At 39.9% G+C, this 23,046-nt stretch overlaps 1 long non-coding RNA gene across 1 annotated transcript in view; it reads left to right on the top strand.

Annotated features, from left to right (window-relative positions):
• Window positions 1-20,195, top strand: part of LOC309849253 — a 323,232-nt gene extending 303,037 nt beyond the window's left edge. Inside the window, exons 8-9 of the long non-coding RNA XR_014303616.1 lie at window positions 17,852-17,962; window positions 19,780-20,195. This is a non-coding gene — a long non-coding RNA (uncharacterized lncRNA). The remainder of the gene's footprint in view (window positions 1-17,851; window positions 17,963-19,779) is intronic.
• The last annotated feature ends 2,851 nt before the right edge of the window (window positions 20,196-23,046 follow it).

Below are 23,046 nucleotides of genomic sequence, written 5' to 3' on the forward strand. Positions count from 1 at the left end.
GTCCCGGGATCGAGTCCCGCATCGGGCTCCCAGCTCCATGGGGTGTCTGCTTCTCTCTCTGACCTTGTCCTCATTCATGCTCTCTCTCACTGTCTCTCTCTCAAGTAAATAAATAAAATCTTTTAAAAAAAAAGAATGTATTTTGCTAAAATTCTGTCTAGCTTCAAATGATTCATTTTTTAAAGATTTTATTTATTTATTTGACAGAGATCACAAGTAGGCAGAGAGGCAGGCAGAAAGAGGAAGGGAAGCAGGCTTGCTGAGCCGAGAGCCTGATGTGGGACTTGATCCCAGGACTCTGGGATCATGACCTGAGGTGAAGGCAGAGGCTTTAACCCACTGAGCCACCCAGGCGCCCTCAAATGATTCATTTTTTTAAACGTAGAAATTCCAACAAATGGTTTGAGATAGACAGGAGTTTTTGCTTTATAAAATCTGAACTCTTTTTACCCTTCAAGTGGAGAACTTGCCTGAACAGGGACATTGAAGACAGGTTAAAAGGGATGAGTTCGTAAGAGGAGCCTGTCTCAACTCATCTGGCTGATCTTCAGGTGCTAGTCTGAAAGTAGAGCTAATATGATGACACAGCAGCCAGGGTGTTCCAAGAGTACCTTATTTTTCTACCAACATCATACAACCTATTCCTTCTCCTCATTCTGGGGAAACAAGTTTGGTTCTTTGGGTGCCCACAGCTGCTACATGGCCAGCCTGATTTTCAACGCTATAGCTGGACACCAGCTGCCAGACTTATTCAAAGCTTTCTCTGTGTCTTCTGCTATACTCAGCCTGACCTAAGTAAAGTTGTAACTTGCTTCCCAGTGCAGCTGGAGGATTCAGGGTCAAGCTGTCAGCATAGACACTCACTGAGAGATGCCTCTATCATGTGCCCTGTAGTCTCCCTGAGAAGCTATACAACCTAGCTAGGATAGAATATGGATGGATGAGTGGGTGATAAATAAGGATACACAGAAGAATATGTAAGCAGATAGAGATATAGTTGATCAATAGGTAGGTAGGTAGAGTATTATGAGAAGGAAATGACTTAATGATTGCCCTGCAACAAAGAGCAAAGTGAGCCAAGATCCAGGGAGTGATAAAGTGACTAGCAGTAAGATATCAGTAAAGGTTGTAATTGCACAAGCATTGCTTTGAGGGCCCACATTATGGGGTAATGGCATTATAATGAGAAAAACCATAGGAAATGAAGTAAATAGTATTTCAAAGCAGAGACGCATAAAATCTTGTTAGCTTCATTTTGGCAAAGTCCAGGGAAGTGTTTAAATTACAAGGAGGAGGTGATATCAAACAGGATAGCCCAGATGATACTGTGGTAATAACTTCCAAAGATTAATGGCTAAAAATATATATTTATTTCTTGGTTATGTTCCATGTCCTTTGTGGGTGTACAGGGAATTCTATTCGTTACTTGTTCCATAGAAATTGCTCATTGCCAAGCCAAAGCAGAGAAAGAAAACTTCGGTGATTCTTGCATCATCAGTTAAGAACTCTGTCTGAGAAATATCAAATAGTATTTCCCCTAAGCATTTACCTGTCAGAATAAATCACATGACCCTACCCAATCGCAAGGAGGCCAGAGAGTACATTCCTGCCTTGTGCCTAGATGGGGGACAGACAGAACAATTTCGTGAATGTTACTACTACCATATGCCCTTTTATTTAACAACATTCCCTTTATTTTTCATCCCACACATGCAATAGCACCATTTTTAGTCCATGTAAGACAACCAGAAAGTTTGATCTGCTTGTAAAACTCAAAGTTTAGAAAATTTAGCCTCAAGGTGTAATGCACAACTCTAAAACCTCAGTGCCTGTCACCCAGCCTCACTGTTTCAGGGTCCCTCTGACCCATATGGCATCTTCTTTCTCCAGAGGACTTTTCAGAGACTGTGGCTCCTAAACTGTCTGGGTTCTGCTGCTTTGCTTAATTTGTCAAAAAGAAAAGAGAAAGAACCCAAAATAAAGAAAAATCACAGTGAAAGAGCAGAGATCACAACCAACACTGAAGAAATAAAATAAACTATAAGAGTATATTATGAGCAACTACATGGCTCAAATTAGGCAATCTGGAAGAAATGGATACATTCCTAGAAACACATAAACCACCAAAACTGGAATAGGAATAACCAGAAAATATGATCAGACCCATAACCAGCAAATAAATTGAAGCAGTTATCCAGAAACTCCCAACAAATGAAATTCCAGGGCCACAAGGCCTCCCAGTGGAATTCAACCAAACTTTCAAAAGAAGAATAAATACTTATTCTCCTGAAGCTGTTTAAAAGATAGAAATCAAAGGCCATTGCTGCTATGAACATTGGGGTACAGATGGCCCTTCTTTTCACTACATCAATATCTTTGGGGTAAATACCCAGTAGTGCAACTTCAGGGTCATAGAGAAGCTCTATTTTTAATTTCTTAAGGAATATCCACACTGTTGTCCAAAGTGGCTGCACCAACTTGTATTCCCACCAACAGTGTAAGAGGGTTCCCCTTTCTCCACATCCTCTCCAACAGACGTTGTTTGCTGTCTTATTAATTGTGGCCATTCTAACTGGTGTAAGGTGGTATCTCAATGTGGTTTTGATCGAATCTCCCTGATGGCTAATGATTATGACCATTTTTTCATGTGTCTGATAGCCATTTGTATGTCTTCTTTGGAGAACTGTCTGTTCATGTCTTCTGCCCATTTTTTGATGTGATTATCTGTTTTTTTGTGTGTGTGTTGAGTTTGAGGAGTTCTTTATAGATATTGGATATCAGCCCTTTGTCTGTACTGTCATTTGTGAATATCTTCTCCATTCTGTGGGTTGCCTCTTTGTTTTGTTGACTGTTTCTTTTCCTGTGCAGAAGCTTTTGATCTTGATGAAGTCCCAAAAGTTCACTTTTGCTTTTGTTTCCTTTGCCTTTGGGGACATATCTTGAAAGAAGTTGCTATGGCTGATGTCAAAGAGGTTACTGCCTATATTTTCCTCTAGGATTTTGATTGATTCCTGCCTCAAATTTAGGTCTTTTATCCATTTTGATTTTATCTTTGTGTATGGTGCAAGTTTCATTCTTCTACATATAGCTGTCCAATTTTCCCAGCATCATTTATTGAAGAGACTGTCTCTTTTCCACTGTATATTTTTTCCTGATTTGTCAAAGATTAGTTGGCCATAGAGTTGAGGGTCTGTGTCTGGGCTCTCTACTCTGTTCTACCAGTCTATGTGTCCAGTTTTGTGCCAGTACCATGCTGTCTTGGTGATCACAGCTTTGTAGTAAAGCTTGAAATCAGGCAACCTGATTCCCCTAGGTTTTTCAACATTTCCTTAGCAATTTGGGGTCTCTTCTGATTCCATACGAGTTTTAGGATTGTTTGCTCCAGCTCTTTGAAAAATGCCGGTGGAATTTTGATCAGGATGGCATAGAAAGTATAGATTGCTCTAGGCAGTATACACATTTTAACAATGTTTATTCTTCTGACCATGAGCATGGAATGGTCTTCCATCTTTTTGTATCTTCTTCAATTTCTTTCATGAGTGTTCTGTATTACCTTGAGTATAGAGCCTTTACTTCTTTGGTTAGGTTTATTCCCGGGTATCTTATGGTTCTTCGTGCTATAGTGAATGGAATTGATTCTCTCATTTCCATTTCTATATTTTCATTGTTAGTGTATAAGAAAGCAACTCATTTCTGTACATTGAATTTGTATCCTGCCACATTACTGAATTACTTTATGAGTTCTAGTAGTTTGGGGGTAGAATCTTTTGGGTTTTCCATATAAAGTATCATGTAATCTGTGAAGAGAGACAGTTTTACTTCTTCTTTGCCAATTTGAATAACTTTCATTTCTTTTTGTTGTCTGATTGCTGTTGCTAGGAGTTCTAGTACTGTGTTGAACAATAGTGGCGAGAATGGACATCCTTGTCATGTTCCTGATCTCAAAGGGAAGGCTGTCAGCTTTTCTCCATTGAGGATGATATTCACTGTGGGTTTTTCATAGATAGATTTGATGAAGTTCAGGAATGTTCCCTCTATCCCTATACTTTGAATCGTTTTAATCAAGAACAGATGCTGTATCTTGTCCAATGCTTTTTCTGCATCAATTGAGAGAACCACGTGGTCCTTCTCTTTTCTCTTTTTAATTTGTTCTATTATGTTGATTGACTTGTGAATGTTGAACCACACTTGCCATCCCTGGATAAATCCCACCTGCTTGTGGTGGATAATCTTTTTAATGTACTGTTGGATCCTATTAGCTAGGATCTTGTTGAGAATCTTGGCATCCATATTCATCAGGGATATTGGTCTGAAAATGTCCTTTTTGGTGGGGTCTTTGCCTGGTTTGGGGATCAGGGTAATGCTGACTTTATAAAAAGAATCTGGAAGTTTTCCTTCTGTTTCTGTTTTTTGAAACAGCTTCAGGAGGATAGGTATTATTTCTTCTTTGAATGTTTGGTAGAATTCTCCAGGGAATCCATCAGGTCCTAGGCAAGACTTGTTTTTTGGGAGGTTTTTGATCACTGCTTCAATCTCATTACTAGATATTGGTCTATTCAGGTTGTCAGTTTCTTCCTGATTCAGTTTTGGAAGTTTATAGCTTTCCAGGAATGCACAATTTCTTCTAGGTTCCTTAACTTATTGGCATGTAACTGTTGATAATAATTTCTGATGATTGCTTCTATTTCCTTGTTGTTAGTCATGATCTCTTCCTTGTCATTCATAATTTTATTAATTTGGGCCCATCCTCTTTTCTTTTGTGTGAGTTTGGCCAATGGTTTATCGATCTTATTGATTCTTTCAAAAAACCAGCTTCTAGTTTCTTCGATGTGTTCTACTGTATCTCTAGTTTCTATCTTATTGATCTCTGCTCTAATCTTTTTTTCTTCCTTTTTTAAAAATTTATTTTCAGCATAACAGTATTAATTATTTTTGCACCACACCCAGTGCTCCATGCAATCCGTACCCTCCCAAATACCCACCACCTGGTACCCCGACCTCCCACCAACCCCCCGCCACTTCAAACCCCTCAGATTGTTTTTCAGAGTTCATAGTCTCTCATGGTTCACCTCCCCTTCCAATTTCCCCCAACTCCCTTCTCCTCTCTAACTCCCCATGTCCTCCATGCTATTTGTCATGCTCCACAAATAAGTGAAACCATATGATAATTGACTCTCTCGGCTTGACTTATTTCACTCAGCATAATCTCTTCCAGTCCCATCCATGTTGCCACAGAAGTTGGGTACTCATCCTTTCTGATGGAGGCATAATACTCCATAGTGTATATGGACCACATCTTCCTTACCCATTCGTCCGTTGAAGGGCATCTTGGTTCTTTCCACAGTTGGGCGACCATGGCCATTGCTGCTATGAACATTGGGGTACAGATGGCCCTTCTTTTCACTACATCTGTATCTTTGGGGTAAATACCCAGGGGTACAATTGCAGGGTCATAGGGAAGTTCTATTTTTAATTTCTTGAGGAATCTCCACACTGTTCTCCAAAGAGGATGCACCAACTTGCATTCCCACCAACAGTGTAAGAGGGTTCCCCTTTCTCTGCTCTAATCTTGATTATTTCCCTTCTTGTGTGTGAGGTTGGCTTAATTTGTTGTTGATTCTCCAGTTCTTTATGGTGTAGAGATAGCTGGTGTATTCTGGATTTTTTCAGTTTTTTTTGAGAGAGGCTTGGATGGCCATGTATTTCCCCCTTAGGACCGCCTTTGCTGTATCCCATGGGTTTTGGACCAAAGTGTCTTCATTCTAATTGGTTTCCATGAATGGTTTAAGTTCTTCTTTGATTTGCTGGTTGATCCAGGCATTCATAAGCAAAGTGGTCTTTAGCTTCCAGATGTTTGAATTCCTTCCAAACTTTTCCTTGTAGTTGAGCTCCAGTTTCAAAGCATTGTCATCTGAGAATATGCAGGTAATAATCTCAGTCTTTTGGTATCAGTTGAGCCCTGATTTGTGACCCAGTATGTGGTCTATTCTGGAGAAGGTTCCATGTGCAGTCGGGAAGAATGAGTATTTTGTTGTTTTAGGGTGAAATGTTCTGTGTATATCTATGAGGTCCATCTGGTCCAATGTGTCATTCAATGATCTTGTTTCTTTATTGATTTTCTGCTTGGATGATCTATTACTGAGAGTGGCATGTTAAGATCTCCTACTATCAATGCATTCATACCAATATGACTCTTTATCTTGATTAGCAGTTGTCTTATATAGTTGGCTGCTCCCGTATTGGGGCAAAGATATTTACACTTGTTAGATCTTCTTGGTGGATAGATCCTTTAAGAATGATGTAGTATCCTTCTGTATCTCTGACTGTAGTCTGTAGTTTAAAATCTAATTTCACTGATATGCGAATCACTACCCCAGCTTTCTTTTGGGGCCCACTGGCATGAAAGATGCTTCTCCATCCCTTCACTTTCAGTCTGGATTCATCCTTAGGTTCAAAATGGGTCTCTTGTAGACAACATATGGATGGGTCCTGTCGTTTTATCCATTCTGCAACCCTGTGCTATTTTATGGGAGCATTTATGCCATTCATGTTGAGAGTGATCATTGAAAGATACATTTTTATTGACATCATGTTGCCTGTGAAATCCTTGTTTCTATAGATTATCTCTGTAAATTTCTGTTCTATGACACTCGTGGGTTCTTTCTTTTATAGACCCCCCCTTAATATTTCTTATAGTGCTGGCTTGGTGGTCACATACTCTTTTAAACCTTGCTGGTCTTGGAAGCTCTTTATCTCTCCATCCATTTTGAATGTCAGCCTTGCTGGATAAAGTATTCTTGGCTGCATGTTCTTCTCATTTAGTGCCCTGAATCCCTTTCTGGCTTGCCAGGTTTCTGTGGCCAGGTCTGACATTGTTCTGAAGAACCTTCCTCTGTAAGTAAGGACTCTCTTCCCCCTAGCTGCTCTCAAGAACTTCTGTCTAAAATTATTCATCAGTTTCACAATCTGCTGTCTTGAGGTCTTTCTAAATTCTATGATCTTGGTGGGGATCCTTCTGCCTCTAGGACATGAACACTGGTTCCATTTCCCAGGTGGGAAAAATTTTCATGGAAAATTTGTTTAACTAGACCTTCTAGTCTTCTTTCTTTCTGCTTCCCCTCAGGGATCCCAATAATTCTGACATTAGAACATTTCATGGTGTCCTTTATTTCCCTAATTCTGTTTTCACTTCTAAGCTGTTTGTTCCAGGCCTCTCCTGATTCTTTTTCTCTATCAGTTTGTCCTCTAGATCACTAATTCTATCTTCTGCCTTAGTTACCTTAGCTGTTAGAGAATTTAGATTAGATTGGATCTCACTGATTCCATGTTGTCATTAATGGTTTTCTCCAACCTAGCCATGGCCTGGATAATTGTTACCCTGAATTCCCTTTCCGACATACTGTTTATGTCCATATCCAATAGCTCTGATGGAAAGGACACAGTCTCTGAATTTTTCCTCTGTTGGGCATTCCTCCTCCTAGTCATTTTGGTGAGAAGTGGTTGAGGAGGTATGTAGCTGGATGTATCAACCATGATCCAGGCAAGGTGCACCCTGGAATGCTTCTGAGCAATCAGGCATCCCCACCAAAAAGAAAGAAAAAAGAAAAAGAGAAATAGAGAGACAGGGGAAAAAAAACGAGAAAGACCCAGCCAGAATGGGCCCGAAAGGTAAGATTTATAAGGTATACAAACAAAAAGACCAACAAAAGTAAATGACAATAAAAGAACCCAGCCAAAATGAACCCCCAAAACAAGATTTATGTAATACCAGAACAAAAACAAATACACAGAAACACTGACAGAGGAAAAAGTTGGGAGGGTGGTTATAAATCCTTAATGTGGGTGAGGAAGATTATTTTGATTCTTCCTGGCTGTATCTTGACATCTCTGTTAAAAGACTCAACTTTCCAGAAATAAAGGGAGATTAAAACTGCTTTATATATAGGGGTGTATTGATTAGGGAAAGAGGATTACCTTGAAGCTTATATGTATATTAAAAAAATAGAAAAGCAAAATAAAAACTTACGTGTATGTATGGAAAAAGTTCACGTTAAAAGGTTATTATGCAATATGTTGTATTGAACCTCTCATTGTATTGGTAAATAGGTTAAAAAAATTAAAAAGAACAAGTGAGAATGAATTAAAAATAAAAGTTGTATCTATGAAATATACAGGTTTTAGGGCAATACCATGAGCTTAATATCTTGTTTTCCCCTGATATTGGGGTTTTACAGTTTTATGGGGCCCCTGTGGTGGTTTTGGCTGGCTTTCATTCTTTTGGCTGGCTTTCTCAGGAGGGGGCTGCCATGTTGTTGTTTCTCAGTCTGTCTTGCTTGGGTTGAGTCCTCCTGCTCCCTATCAAGGGGCTGGGCTCTGTGGAAATTGGTTTTTCAGGCTTTTGTTCTCTGGAGATTTTTGTTCTTTGGCAGCTTTTTGCAGCTTTTCCGAGGTTTGATGGAAAGCAAACTGCACCCAGACCTCTGTCTCAGAGAGGCCTCAGTCTACTCCCCTCTGGGTAGTCCAGAACACAAGACTCCCCCATCTGCAAAGTCCACTGAGCTGTGCAACCTCCTACAGGCAGTGTACATCCCCAGTCACCATCTCAGGGGTCACCCAAAGGGCCCAGTTGTCTCTGCATCCCTGTGTTAATAAAACTGCAAGCGATATTGGTCCAGGGAGCCTGCTTCCAGTGACTGCCTTTGCCAGGACAGCTTTGTGGTGTCCAGACTGCCTGAGAGATTCCAACCAGATAGCATGCTGAGATTTTCAAGCCTGTGCTGGGAGTGTTCAGATTCTCAGCTGGTCCTAGACACACTGGCTAGTGCCTGCATGGAGCTCTCTTAGGAGAGGGTGCAGAGCGAGGTTCAGGCCCTGGTCATGCAGTGCACATGCAGAGTGCAAAAGGTTGTGGTTCTAGAGAGCACTGGCTGGCATCCACCCAGACTCCCTCATGCGCTGGTGGGAGTGCGTAGAGCCTAGTGCTGGTGCAAGTAGTGGCAAGCCAGGGGCTCAGGGACCATAGCTTGGAGTCTTCGCTGCATTCTCTCTGGCATGGGTAGTCGCTGGTGGTGGCTGTCCTGGGTCCATGGGCTTAGGCCTGTGCCCATGACCTCTTGATTCCACCAGTTGGCCCTTAAGATCTTTTGCTCTTTTTGAGTGATTTTAACCAACTCCAGGTTAATGCACCCTCACAGGGCACTTCGTATTGGGGTATTACTCTCCACTGTGTCACTTCTGGTGGCTCCCTCCCCCTTCTGTTTATCCGATATCAGTCCAATCATTCCCACTCCACTTTACCTCCACTGGATTCTTCTGCCCCTGTAGAGATTCAGAAGTGTATAATCCTACATCTCAGGCTGATTTCATGGGTGTTCAGAGTGTTCTGGTAGATAATTAGCTCACTTTAAGGGACCGGTTGAGACAGGGTCTCCTACTTCTCTGCCATCCTGCCCCACCCTCTGGTTACCATTGGTTTTAAATATAACACCATATGCAAAGAGCAGTCTATATCTATATTAAGTTGATGGCCACCTAAGTTTGAACCCATTCTAAAAGTACTTTATTTTTACCTCTCCACCCATGATTTATGTATATGATGCCTTACTTTAAATTCTTTAATTTTGTGACTCCTTTGATATTTATAAATATAATCAATTCTATTGCTTTTGTGGTTTAACCTCCATACAGGCTTCCTAAGTGATTAATCCACTACTTTCATCAAATGTTGGTATTCACCTCTGACTTTTTTTCCTATTTTTTTCCTACTACTGACTATTAAGTTTTCTTTAGAAAGAATTCCCTCTATCCCTTCTTATAAGGCTGCCTTAGTGTTTCAATTTTGTTTGAGAAACTCTCTTTCTTTTTCAATTCTGAATAATAATAGAATATTAGAATATTCTTGGTTGTGTTTCCCCCCACCCCCTTCAGCACTCTGTATGTATCATACCACTCCTTCTGGCCTACATAGTTTCTGCTAAAAACAAACAAACAAAAACAAAACAAAAACAAAAACTGCTGGTAGCTTTATGAGGTTTCCCTGTATGTAATAATTTTCTTTTCTCTTGCTTTTCTTACAATTCTCTTTATCACTACTTTTGCCATTTCAGTTACCATGTGTTTTGGTGTGGACCTCCCTGGGTTTTGTTTGGGCCTCTCCTTGTCCCCTGAGAGACTCTGATTGCTGGGCACAATGATAGTGAGGATACTTTCTCTGTGCTCTCAGGTATAAGGTTTGGCTTCTCGAACTATGGGTATGCTGCTGTGTATGTTTATTTCCCCTGTTCTCCAGGGCAGAAGCCACATATTTTCTGCCAGAGTTGTTTGCATGGTATGTCAAGGCAGGAGCAACCTTGGCATGATGCCTTCCAAGTGGGGTGGGTTGGTTGGGGTGGAGCCACAGGGGATAATGGAGGTAGGGCATATGGTGCTAGTAAGACAGGTGGTTCCCACAAGTGTCTAGATATCTAAACTGGGAGGTGGTGGGAATAGAGACTTCCAGCTCTTTTGGTCTTAGCAAAGTCTCCTAAAGATCCCACACCTCCAATTCATATTCTAAGATTAGTAAATAAATCTCCTTTATATATACCCTGGTTCTTTTCAAACTGCTACTTCTATGCTGTGGCTTGGCCATTTCCTATTATACCCCAGCTCTCCCAGAACTAAGCCCACTGATTCTTAAAATATCAGGAATTAAGCTCCACTGATTGTAAAAACTCACTGAGGTAGGTCTTACCAGTTTCAAAGCCAGATGGGACTTATGTTCCTAATGTAGGGTCTGTCCCTCTTGCTTCTCAGTGCTTGTGGTGTCCCTTCTTTCTGTGGCAAGTGTTCCTGGAGGTTTGGTTCCAAATTGTGTTTCTGTCTCTTCTACCCTTTCTGTGTGGCTCCTCTCTATGATTTACTGTGAAAAGTCTCTTCTGCCAGTCTTCAGATTATTTTCTGGGTTAGTTGTACTGATAGAGCTGGTGTCTTGCTGTGTTTGTGGGTCAAGATGAGCTTAGGATCCTCCTACTCTGTATCTTCCCAGAAGTCCTACAAGTATTTTTAAAAGACTTAAATTCAGTGTTTGTAAGGATTTGTTGTTTGTTACTACCTTACTTTTTTTTGTGTGTGGGTTATTACTTAGCAACACATTTTAAAAATGTTTAACAAATGGTTTGCCTAAATGCTGTTCCTACCATTTTATAAGCATTTAATCATTACTTTGAAAAACAGAATATGATAATTGCACATGTATCATCTGTGATCCCTATTGTTCATTGGTTAAATCTTGTTGATAATATTGCCTCTGTATGTTTTGCATTTATTTTTAATAATTTCCTCCCCACTGAGATTAAGCATACACTATTCAAGGTTTTTAAAAGTTTTCTAGTATGTGAATTTTAAATGTATGAAAGCATATACTTTAAATTATGAACTATTTATTTTAGAAATTTAAAAAGCTTGAATGTTCTGTTTTTTATTCTGCATAACAAATTACTGAGTTTGGAGATTTAAAACAATAAGAATTTATTTGCTTTCAATTCTGTAATTGGATCAGAGGATGGCAAGGATTTCTTATCTCTGATAAGAAAGACTACATGGGTCAGATGGAAAGACTCAAGAATGGGCTGAGCCCAATCACATGTTGGCACACTGAAGCTGGGGACAAGTGAGAGCTCAACTGCGCTGCTGGCTAAGAGCTTAGATTTTATTTTCATGGCCTCTCCATATGGCTAGGTTAGGCTTCTCACAGCATGGCTGTCTCTGGGGCACTCAAATTACTCACAGAATATGAAAGCAGAAGGTGCCATGTTTTCTTAAAGGTTGGGTCTGGAACTGGCAGTGTCATTTCTGCTGTATTCCATTAATTAAAGTGGGTCACAGGGTCCTAATAGATTCAAGAGCAGCAAACCACAAACAGTGTGAATACTGGGAAGACCTATTCACTGAAACCCAGCAAACAAATAGTCTACAACAGGCTTATTCTCTCAATGGAGATCCATCCTAAGGGAATGATCTTAAATCTGGAAAAGGCTTTGTTCACAAAGATGTTAATAAAAGCTCTCAGTAAAAGTATTAGCAATAATGGAAATACCTTTTATTTTTAACAGACATTATTTATTAGTAAAAATATTTTTAAAATTCGGATATATTGGGAGGGTGAGAAAGATGGCAGAGAAGGATCCCGAGCTTACTTTGTCCCATGGACATTCTGAGATTGACAGAAACATTTGTAAAATTAACTCTGAAAACGACCCGAAGATTGGCAGAACAAACTTATAAATGATAAAGATAAGTTACAGTGAAAAAAGGGTAGTAGGGGCAGAAAGGTGATTGGGAACTAAAACAAGAAGGACACCCCAAGCATGGAAGTTTGAGATGATTAGTTCCCACACTAGGCATCACAGACCGGCTTGGGGAAGATGCGTCTCCGTAACAGTTGGCTTTTTGAGAACTAGTGGGTCTTAACTTTAGGAGCTTTTAAAATGAGCAAGGATAAATTTGGTACATTAAAAATCAGTGGACTTAACTCTGGGGGACCCAGAGTGCAATAGGAAATGAGTCCCCACCCACACAGTCCCCACTATAGAGTCTGCATAATAACTCAGCCCAAGACTGAGCTCAGAAATAACAGTTTGCAAAACACCTAGGGTATATGTGAAGATTTATTTCAGAATCTCAGAATGTTCACTGGAGTGGCAGGGATCTTCAGGAGATAACTCTAAAAACAAAAACAGTGGTGGGCACCACTTCTTTCTTTCTCTAGCCCAGATAGGACATTTGGTTGTAGAGTGTTGGCACTGGTTCCCATATCTTACTAGTATCTTAGGCTCCATCCCTACAGATTCCCCTATCCAACCCACTCACTTGGCATGCACCCTGCCCCAAATTGGCCCTTGCCTTGACACACAATGCAAGAAAGGGACCAGTACCAAAGTGACCCTGTTCCTGGAGTAGGGGGAGATAATCCTATACACTGGAATGTCTACAGTTCCAGCACATGAACCTTTTGGCTGGCAGCACAGAGAATGCCCTGCTGATCAGTGTGATTACAGCCCTGGCTGAGGGACTAGGGGTCAGGCATCTGGTCTATAATGTGGCCACACAGAGAGAAACTCTGTTATTCAGTGTAGTCATAGCTGTGGCAGAGAGACTAAGTACAGATGGTTACCCTAACTGCTGACCCTAACTCCCTGTGGTCTGTGATAGCCTTAGATTCTCCACAGCACAGGGATCAAACCCTGCTCAATGTGCCTGGGGCAGGCAAAGTGGGTTACTGTAGCTGACAAGGCTGAAAGGCAAACACAGCTCAGCAACAATAGCAGGGTGTACATAGGTCACAGAGAAGACACCTTGGAGCACCTCATTCTGGCAACTGGAGGCATTGTGCTCCGGGGTGCCACAGAATCTCCTTTACACAAGACCACTTTTTTGAAGGTCAGGGCATATAGCTGACCTCCCTATTACTCAGAGACCAAAAAGAGAGGAATATGTACCAAACTAAAAAAAAAAAAAAAAAAAAAAGTACCAAAAAAAAAAAGTAAAAAAGAGCAAAAATGCTAAATGAATCAGAGATACATGATATGCCTGATAAAGTATTTAAAGAAAAGGCAATAAAATAGACTTGGGAAAAGGGTGGAGGACCTCAGTGAGAACTATGGAAAAATATATATAAAAAAAGAACCAATTAGAGATGAAGAACTCAATAATTGAAATAAAAATACACTAGAGGGAGTCAATAACAGATTAGAGGAGGCAGAACAGCACAATGATTTGTAAGAAAGGGTAATGGAAAGTAACCAAGCTAATCGGCAAAAAGACCAAAAAACAACAAAAAATAAGAATAGATTAAAGAATCTCAGTGACATCATCAAACATAATAACGTTCACATTATAGGGATCCCAGAAGGAGAAAAAAATAAAGAGACGGGTAGAAAAATTCTTGGAAAAGGAAAAAGACTTCCAGATCCAGAAAGTAGAGAGTCCCCAAGTAAATTAACCCAAGGATGTCCACACCATGACATGTAACAATTAATATGGCAAAAAGTAATGATAACAGAGAAATTTTAAGACGCAAGAGCAGGCACATGTTGTGATGAGCATTGGGTGTTAAACACAAATAATGAATCACTGAACACTACATCAAAAGCTAATGAGGTACTATACAGTGGCTAACTGAACATAATAATAATAGAAGACATCAAGAGAAAGAGAGAGTTCTATACAAGGGAAACTCCATAAGGCAATCACCTGATTTTTTTAGCAACAACTTTGGAAACCCAAAGGGACTGGTGTGATGTATTCAAAGTGGTTGAAGGAAAGACTCTGCAACCAAAAATGCTCTGCTCAGGAAGGTTATTATTCAGAATAAAAGGAGAGAGTTTCCTAGACGAAAGCTAAAGGAGTTCTCACCACTAAGGCAGCCTTATATGAAGAACTAAAAGGAAATGAGTAAAAAAGAAAATTCTAGGACTAAAAGGTAATTGGGTGATGGCATTACAAAGGCGTGGGATGTGATGAGCACATAAATTACTGAACACTACATTTGAAACTAAGAATGTACTATGTTTTGACTAATTGAATTTATTTTTTTTTAATATTTTTATTTATTTCTTTGACAGAGATCACAAGTAGGCAGAGAGGCAGGCAGAGAGAGAGGAAGGGAAGCAGGCTCTCTGCTGAGTGGAGAGCCCGATGCGGGGCTTGATCCCAGGACCCCGGGATCATGAACTGAGCCAAAGACAGAGACTTAACCCACTGAGCCACCCAGGTGCCCCTGACTAATTGAATTTAAATAAAAGTTTTTTTCTGTTTTTGCTGTTCACCTCCTTTCATGCTTCCCATTACTCTATCTTCCAGATCACTATGTTCTTCTGCATCCTTTAATCTACTCTTGGTTCCCTCTAGAGTGCTTTTTATTTCAGTTGTATTCTTCAACCCTGATTGGGTTTTTTTTTTAAGATTTTATTTATTTATTTGACAGAGAGAGAGGGATCACAAATAGGCAAAGAGAGAGGAGGAAGCAGGCTCTCTGCTGAGCAGGGAGCCCGACGTGGGGCTTGATCCCAGGACCCTGAGATCATGATCTGAGCCAAAGGCAGAGGCTTTAACCCACTGAGCCACCCAGGCGCCCCTGATTGGTTATTTTTATTATTTTCTACAGCTTTATGGAAGGCCTGAGTTCTTCCACTGTTTTCTCCAGCCCAGTGAGTATCTTTATGAGCATTATTTTATATTCTTTATCAGGTATATTACTTATCTCTGTTTCATTTAGTTATTTTTCTGATTTTTTTCTTATTATTTCTTTTGAAACATTCTGTCTCCCCATTTTACTTGACTTTTTGTATTTGTTTCTATGGATCAGGCAAAAAGGCTACTTCTCTTAAACTTGAAGGAATGGTCTTGTGTATGGTATCCCCTAAGCAGACTGTGTGTGTTTTGTGACTTTTGCTGGCTGGAGCTGTGGCTGTATATGCTAGTTATTATTTTAAAGCATGGCTTTTAAAAAGAAAGGAAAAGAAAACAGACCAAGAAAGAAAAGAACAAAAATAAAAATAATAAAGCAAGTAAAATATATAAAGTAAGAAAAAAAATTTAAAAAGAAAAACAGAAACTGTGACTTGTTATTTCGTGCCCCATCATCACAGGGGGGCTGGTGTGGGCTTGTGGACCTTGGGCTCACTGAAGTGGCAAACTCACTGTGAGCTGAACCCTACTTCAGTCTGGGATTTTAAGATAGAAGGGAAGAGAGCTGGGTTTGCTAAAGCTGCAAGTTCATTAAGATAACCAGACTTGCCTGTGACAGTGTCCAGACCCACTGTAGTCTAGGCTTTTAAGGTGAAGTGGGGATATAAACTGTGTCATTCTCTAGTCTCTCTGCCTGGAGAACTTTCCTACAGCTTCTCTACCGCTTGACAGAGTTCTAGTGTTGTCTCTTTTATATGCTAGTTGCTCTTTTAAACTGTGGCTTTTTTTTTTTTTTTTTTTCCTCCTGTGCCCAAAGACAGAGGAATCTATTTCTAGTTCTTCAGTACTCTCCTTCCCCAATGCTGTTTGCAGCATTGGGGATGGGGCTTCACTTCCTTACTGTGTCTCTGTCTCTCTTGCCATCTGTCTCCGGTTGTTCGGTAGCTACTGTCAGCACTCAGTTCTTCTTTTTTTTTTTTTCCCTTTCCTTTTTTTTTTTTTTTTTTTTAAGATTTTATTTATTTATTTGACAGAGAGAAATCACAAGTAGACGGAGAGGCAGGCAGAGAGAGAGAGAGAGGGAAGCAGGCTCCCCGCCAAGCAGAGAGCCCTATGAGGGACTCGATCCCAGGACCCTGAGACCATGGCCTGAGCCGAAGGCAGCAGCTTAATCCACTGAGCCACCCAGGCGCCCAGCCCTCAGTTCTTCTTTAGGAGGAATTGCTCTATAGGTATAATCTGGTGGGAACAAATTAATTAGTATCCTCTGGTGTTTCCATCTTTGTAACACTGTGAGGATCACAGAGCTTTGGTTTCTAAGACTGAAGGTCAGGCTTGGGTTCTAACATTTACAACCACTGGCAAATTACTCAGTCTCTCTGTAGTGGAAGCATATTGGATTACTAGTGTAGCACCTAACCATAAGATTATAATAGAAGCTCCTTATATATCTGATATTATCCGGTTTCCTTACCATAGTTAACTACATCAGTAGATGCTATCCCGGGCCCACAAATTGTTTTAGATATTTACAGTAGGCTCAGCCTTTCTCTAGGTGGCTGGACCATAATATTATGCTCAGAGGCTGTAGGCAGCCATATTTCTTGCTGTATGAATGGAGATGTAAAAGGTACACACCTGTTGTGATATAGGTCCAGAGAGAGTAACATAGATGATAGATATACTAGAGACCCGCTACTTTTTCATTCCCAGTGCCCACCTGCACTTCTGTCAAGAGATAAATCTGGATGGTTCTGGAGAGGCATTTATTCCCCCATCTTGATAGCATAGCTAAAAACTAGCTTAGAAGTTTTGAGTTAGCACAACTTCAGAGCATGCCCATATTAGCCACTGAATTCAGAGTCTCTCCTTTTCTAACAAGGCCATTTCTGTGACCTGAATCTTCCAATGTAACATAGTCACATAGCTAATTCCTGACCACTGGCCCTATGATTTTTGTAGAACATTATGGGAGCAGACCCTGTCAGTATTAGAACTTCAGCCTTGGTGCATGAAGATCATCTATACCCTACTTAACCAATGGAATATTAAGATCCGGAGTGATTACATCCTCTCTGCTACTTCTAAAGTTTCCTTTTGTTATCTTTATTTTATAATTGCACTGTGTATTACTAAGGGTTTGAATTCACATCTCCTTTACAGAACAATTTCTTTCTTTGAGATAAGGGAATCTATTATAAGTCCTTTTATGTTCAAGTTGGGTTTCTGTTACTAGTAAATCAAAGAGTCACAGTCACATTAAGGCCTAAGCCACAGTGATCTCTTTTAAAAAGTGGGGCAAGTGAGAAAATAAATATAAAGCAATATAGTACACAAAAAATATTCTATAAATTTAAGCAGAATATTTCTTAAGGGATCAAGATTACAAAGATATCCAAATGACTGAAGGATCTTGGAAATAAATTACTTTCTCTTATGTAATTTAATTTAGTGATGGGGAAATTTGATTCAATAGTCTATAAAGATTTATAAAATTTACTGCACTCAAATTCTGTTATAGTTGACCTTTTTCTTTCTCACATTTATCCTACTTTCTTATTCTTTTCTATTAATTTTCATTCCCAATTCATTTCTTTTCATCTATTTATTACTGCATCTTTTTGAAAATATTTGTTCATTTTACTAATACTTAAATCTCCTTATTTTTCTTTTAACTTTACAGGCTTTGTACAGTTAGAATGCTTTTGGCGACTAGCAACTCATCTAGCACCAACCTGGACTCTGACTAAAACAACACATAACTTTATTATTTCGCGTAAGATGAAGTCTGCCGGTGAGTCAATAGTTGGTTAAGTTAGAATCTAAAAAAGATGCCAGGGGCCCCTGTTCTTTCTTCCTTGCCTCTCTGCCCTCTTCAGCCTGTTGGGTTTTGTCCTGAAGCTTTCATCCCTTATAATCAGAGATTGCTCCTTGCTGTTCTGGTTGTCATATCACAAAACAACACCCAGACAAAAAGACTCCTTTTCTTCATTTGTGTCCTTTCTTAATCAAAAAATGCTTTCCTAGAAGCCCCCAGAGACTTTTTCTCCTGTCCCTGGAGCAAGCATTACATAGCATGGCGATTCATAAACTAACTGTTAGCAAGGGATGGGGTAGGATTGGTGGTACTGGCTTCAGAAGTGAAATGCACAATTTTACATTACTGGAAAGCTTTGCCTGTCCATATTGAGATTCCTTTGGGAATGTAGAGGGCAAGGCAGAAATAAAGAGTTGTGCAGAACTTTTAATCACCTAAAAGCTATGATGCTGCCCCTTACAAAGCAATACATTCTCTTGGCCCTTCGTCTGGCCCCTCAATGTTCTTACATGATTGTGTGAGTCTTTTGCATCATATTTAAATCCTGGCTCTCTCAATTACTGCTTTAGGATGTGTGTAATTAACTGTTTCCTTATTCAAAAATTGGGATAATAACAGCACCATATTCACAGTGTTGGTTTTTTTTCTCTTTGATTTATTTTTTAATTTATTTTTTATTTATTTTCGGCATAACAGTATTCATTATTTTTTCACCACACCCAGTGCTCCATGCACTCCGTGCCCTCTATAATACCCACCACCTGGTACCACGACCTCCCACCCCCCGCCCCTTCAAAACCTTCAGATTGTTTTTCAGAGTCCATAGTCTCTCATGGTTCACCTCCCCTTCCAATTTCCCCCAACTCCCTTCTCCTCTCTAATTCCCCATGTCCTCTATGCTATTTGTGTTTTGAATATTAAGGGAGTTAATATAAGAAAACCATTTAGAATGGTGCCTGGCTATAGGAAATTATCACTACATTGTACATACACATTTATCCATCAATTCATATTTATATAAATTGAACTGAATGGCAGAGGAATCAAGATGTTTTCCAGGTAAGGTATTGTTACATTCATGCTGAATCCTCATTCATAATCCGCATAGCAAAAATGCAGGTATGAGCCCACCATTCCTAGCAATGGGGGATTCAGAGTGTGTCAGTCTTGAGAGGCCATGGTTCTAGGCAGCTCCACAGCATTAATTCTGGAAAGTAACACTGTCACTCTGGGTGGATAGAACAGAGTACCACACAGCAAAGCTAATGCCATAGGATGAATTGCCTAAAGCTTCTACCTCTAAAGCTTCAGTGAAAAGCCAGCCTCAGGTCAATGAGGTATTCACCTGATCTGATACTGTGCTAGGGTGACCATGAGTTGTCATCTGCTTGTTACACGTGGCCCAGGATTGGAAAACTTGACAGAGTCAGAATGCCATGGTTTGGAGCAGAGGAAGCCTGAATATTCTTAGGAAATTTAAAAAATGTAATTAATTAAGACTATGAAGAGATGTGAGAGCACAAGACACTTTATCCTCAAAAGTCAAAATTTAGATAATTATATTGTGATTAATTATGGAAAGGCACAGCTCCAAGAAGTAAGTGGGTAAGATTCGTAGTGAACACTCAACAGCAGCAAATAGGGACAAAGGTGAGAGAAAACCCAGTTTGCTACTGCCAGAATCATTCCATTTTAATCCCGAATAGTGGCACAGATCTTTTCTCTTCAAACCAGTTTCCTTCTTATTATTTTCTGAGATACAACCAACATTTTCCTTTCTTACCTACATTTAGGTGCAGTCAGAGGACCGAATTCTGGCCAACTGGCCAAAATTGATGGAGGTACTATACATCACGTCTACAAGTGGCCTATCAAAACTTCAAGATCAATCCCCCTTGCCTTTCTGGCTGGTTGAATCGAGACAAGCTTTTAGTCCCTCTTCTCAGAGCAACCTAGAGAATCATGTGGTGAAGACTGTAGGCCCTCAAGAAGAAGTCTACTCCATCCCTCCCCATTCCCTGCCTTCCTCCCACACACAGAACACCAAATTGAACGGTCAGGTGAGCAAGAAATAATTGTGTTATTTTTATTTTATGTCATTTCCTGGTGTTAAGTCACAAAAATTTCAAGCCTTCTCTAATATGGCAGCTAGCAAACACCTCAATAAATATGCCCAAGCCTTTGTGGGCCTGGGGAAGTAGATGATATACGAACTATGATACCAACTGGTTTTTTTTTCTTTTCTTATTTAATCTATCTTTTCTATGCATATCTTTTATTTTTAGGGAGTCCCAAAGAATGAAGCTCCCAGGGTTACAAAATACAGGATGATGGGCAGTTTGAGGCACAGACATTTTGTTTGGCCTCTTTAGTAATTAAATATTATCTGGATTCATTGTCAACACACACACACATAAACCCACACACATTTTCATGTCTGGCATCTCTGAAAAAAGTGAATATTTCATAACACTGTGGATGACAACTATTGGCCTGGCCAAGAGGAAGCCTTCTGTCAATGGAGCATGAGGTCTCCATTTGCCACCATCCCCAATCCTTTTAACAGTGTCATGGCCAGCCCACATCCCCCATGGATGTTTTCTGCCAGGACTCTGGAGCCCTTAGGACTTATTAGCCCTTTTCTTTAAAAGGAGCACTTACTGCTTTCTGAGAGGTGTTCTTTTGTTTCTCTGTTTTCTCCCAATGACACTGCAAATGCCCTTCTCAGCTCTACAGAGCAGGATGGGGTTTTCCTCCTTTTGTGCATCTACAGTACTTAATGGGCATAGAATCAGCACTTAATGTGGAATCTGAAAGCTGCCAACCCTCTCCCTTGACTTTCCACTTGGGGGGCTTTATCATCGATCCAGAATAACTACAATGGACCTTTCCTGCTACATTTCTTTCAAACCCATTTAAAAAAAAAACCCTTGTTCAGATACTGAACATCCAAGGCAATGAGCATCAAGACGATGGAGCCAGCAAGAACTGTGACCCTTCCTCCTGCCCTGAGATGTGGAACTCTTAATTACTATGGACTGTGCCCCACTGCACTGATGCCGGGAACAACATAATGAAGTCCTGTGGAGACACTCAGAAAGAATACCCTAACTTTAGCCTTCACACAGACAGATAAGGCTGGGAGAGTACAAACTGGAGTTTGGATAAAGAGCTCCTTCAAGGATACCTAGGGAGATGAGGAGTTTCCTTTAAAAAAAGGCTTGTATTAAAAGAGTCATGTGCAATGATTAAGTATAGCATTAAACAAGTAATATGCTTAAAAGTAACAACTCATGGGGCCAGCCTGATACCCTTTATGGCCAAAGCAATCTGAGGAAATGGTTCAAATTCTTCATTTATTATCATTTTTGTGCAATTTTTAGAGAATTGCAGTAAGATGGTCCCATTTCCTCATAGTTCTTTCTTGGTGACCTTACCCGAATCTAAGTTTCTAAATCTGAGTCTAAATGAATGGATCAGACCTGTATTAAGTCACGGCCAGCAAGAGAAATGGGCGCTCTATAATGGAAGTAATTTCAAATTCCCACAAAGCTCTGCTTGATTTTCCCCTTTTCCATCCAGCATGCTAATCACCATCTGGCTATAGCGACAGCATCTGCCCTTAAAATAACCCCTTTTCTTCTCAGGCCAGGGTTGTACTCTTACAGTTTTGGGACTGAACCTTTCCTGTGTCACTCTGACTAATGTGCTTCTCGGTGAGTCATATCATAATTCACAGGGTTTTTTCCCTATTTTTTCTTTCAGACTAACTGGGTAATTCCAGTTTCATTTTCCCTCTCTGGGTATTTAAAGGCCAGCCCTTCAGACCAATTTCAGTCATCTATTACTGGTGAGCCAGTTTCTTGAATGGCCTATTTGCAGAGCTGGTTCTATAAGCTTGAGCCTATTCCCCCAGCCAGGCCCTGACATTGCATGTGGAATTTGTTCAGGCAAAGTAATTCTTAGAGCATATAATGAATATCATGGGTCAGTCTTACTAACTTGTCAGGCTATTTCCAGTATCAGTCAGGCACTGACTGGGGCTTCTACTGAGTCTCTAATATTATGGATTTGGTAAATCTCGAGTATCAACAAAACCACTTCTGACACATTCCAACCCATGATTTTCTTTCTAATTGTGTGCGGAAATAGAAGAGACTGTGGCAACAGGAAGAGGCTAGATCATTTTCAGATAGCTCAGGAATGGCATGGCCTGTTTTCTGCTGCTAGACAGGATAGGTGACAGGATTAGGGAGCGGAAACAACTCTGCTAACATGTCTTATGCCATTTTGGTAATAAGCAAGGGTGGGATTAGGATCTAAGCTAATGTGTGTATTATATATATTATACATATAAATGTGTGTATATATATATGTACACATATATAAATATATATATATTTATATATATATTGGTGCACATTTGTTCCTATTTTCATGCATATTTTATGAAATCTCAGTATTTTGTAATCACAGCTCATATGCATAATCATGACATGAAACCTGCAATTGACAAAAAGTGAAATCCTACATATGGCAAGTGAATCTGATATTCCATCCACTGTTTAGTATACAGTCACCTACAAAGTCCTCTTTGTCTATGAAATGTGAAATTTGGAATTGTATCTACCTTGTTCTGAGTCTGGAAAGAGATGGTATTTCCTTACTTTATGCACGTTTCTCAGTGTTTGTCTTTCCCAATCTGACTCCCTGATTATTAGTAAAATTGAAGTGTTTGAAAATGATTGCTAGAAGGTTTTCAGTTTTTAAAAGGAAGGATAGGAAGTGTCTAAGGAAGAAAGAGGTTTTGGAGTGATATGATAAAGAGAATAAAACCCACAATTTTCTGGTTTCCATAAATAATATAAACATTAGTGGTCATGGGGGTAGTCATAGAGTTGAAAGAGAAATTGCAAGAGATTTTCCTCCTCTTGCTTGAAATATTTACATATTTGGTAACTATATTTTTTAAAATAATAATGGGATGACTTAATATGATAATCTGACTATTCATTGAGGAATCTGTCTTTGGTACAAAAATTTTATGTGTAATGGGACAG

This window comes from Mustela nivalis (assembly GCF_964662115.1).
Source record: "Mustela nivalis genome assembly, chromosome: 15".
Lineage (NCBI taxonomy): Eukaryota > Metazoa > Chordata > Mammalia > Carnivora > Mustelidae > Mustela > Mustela nivalis.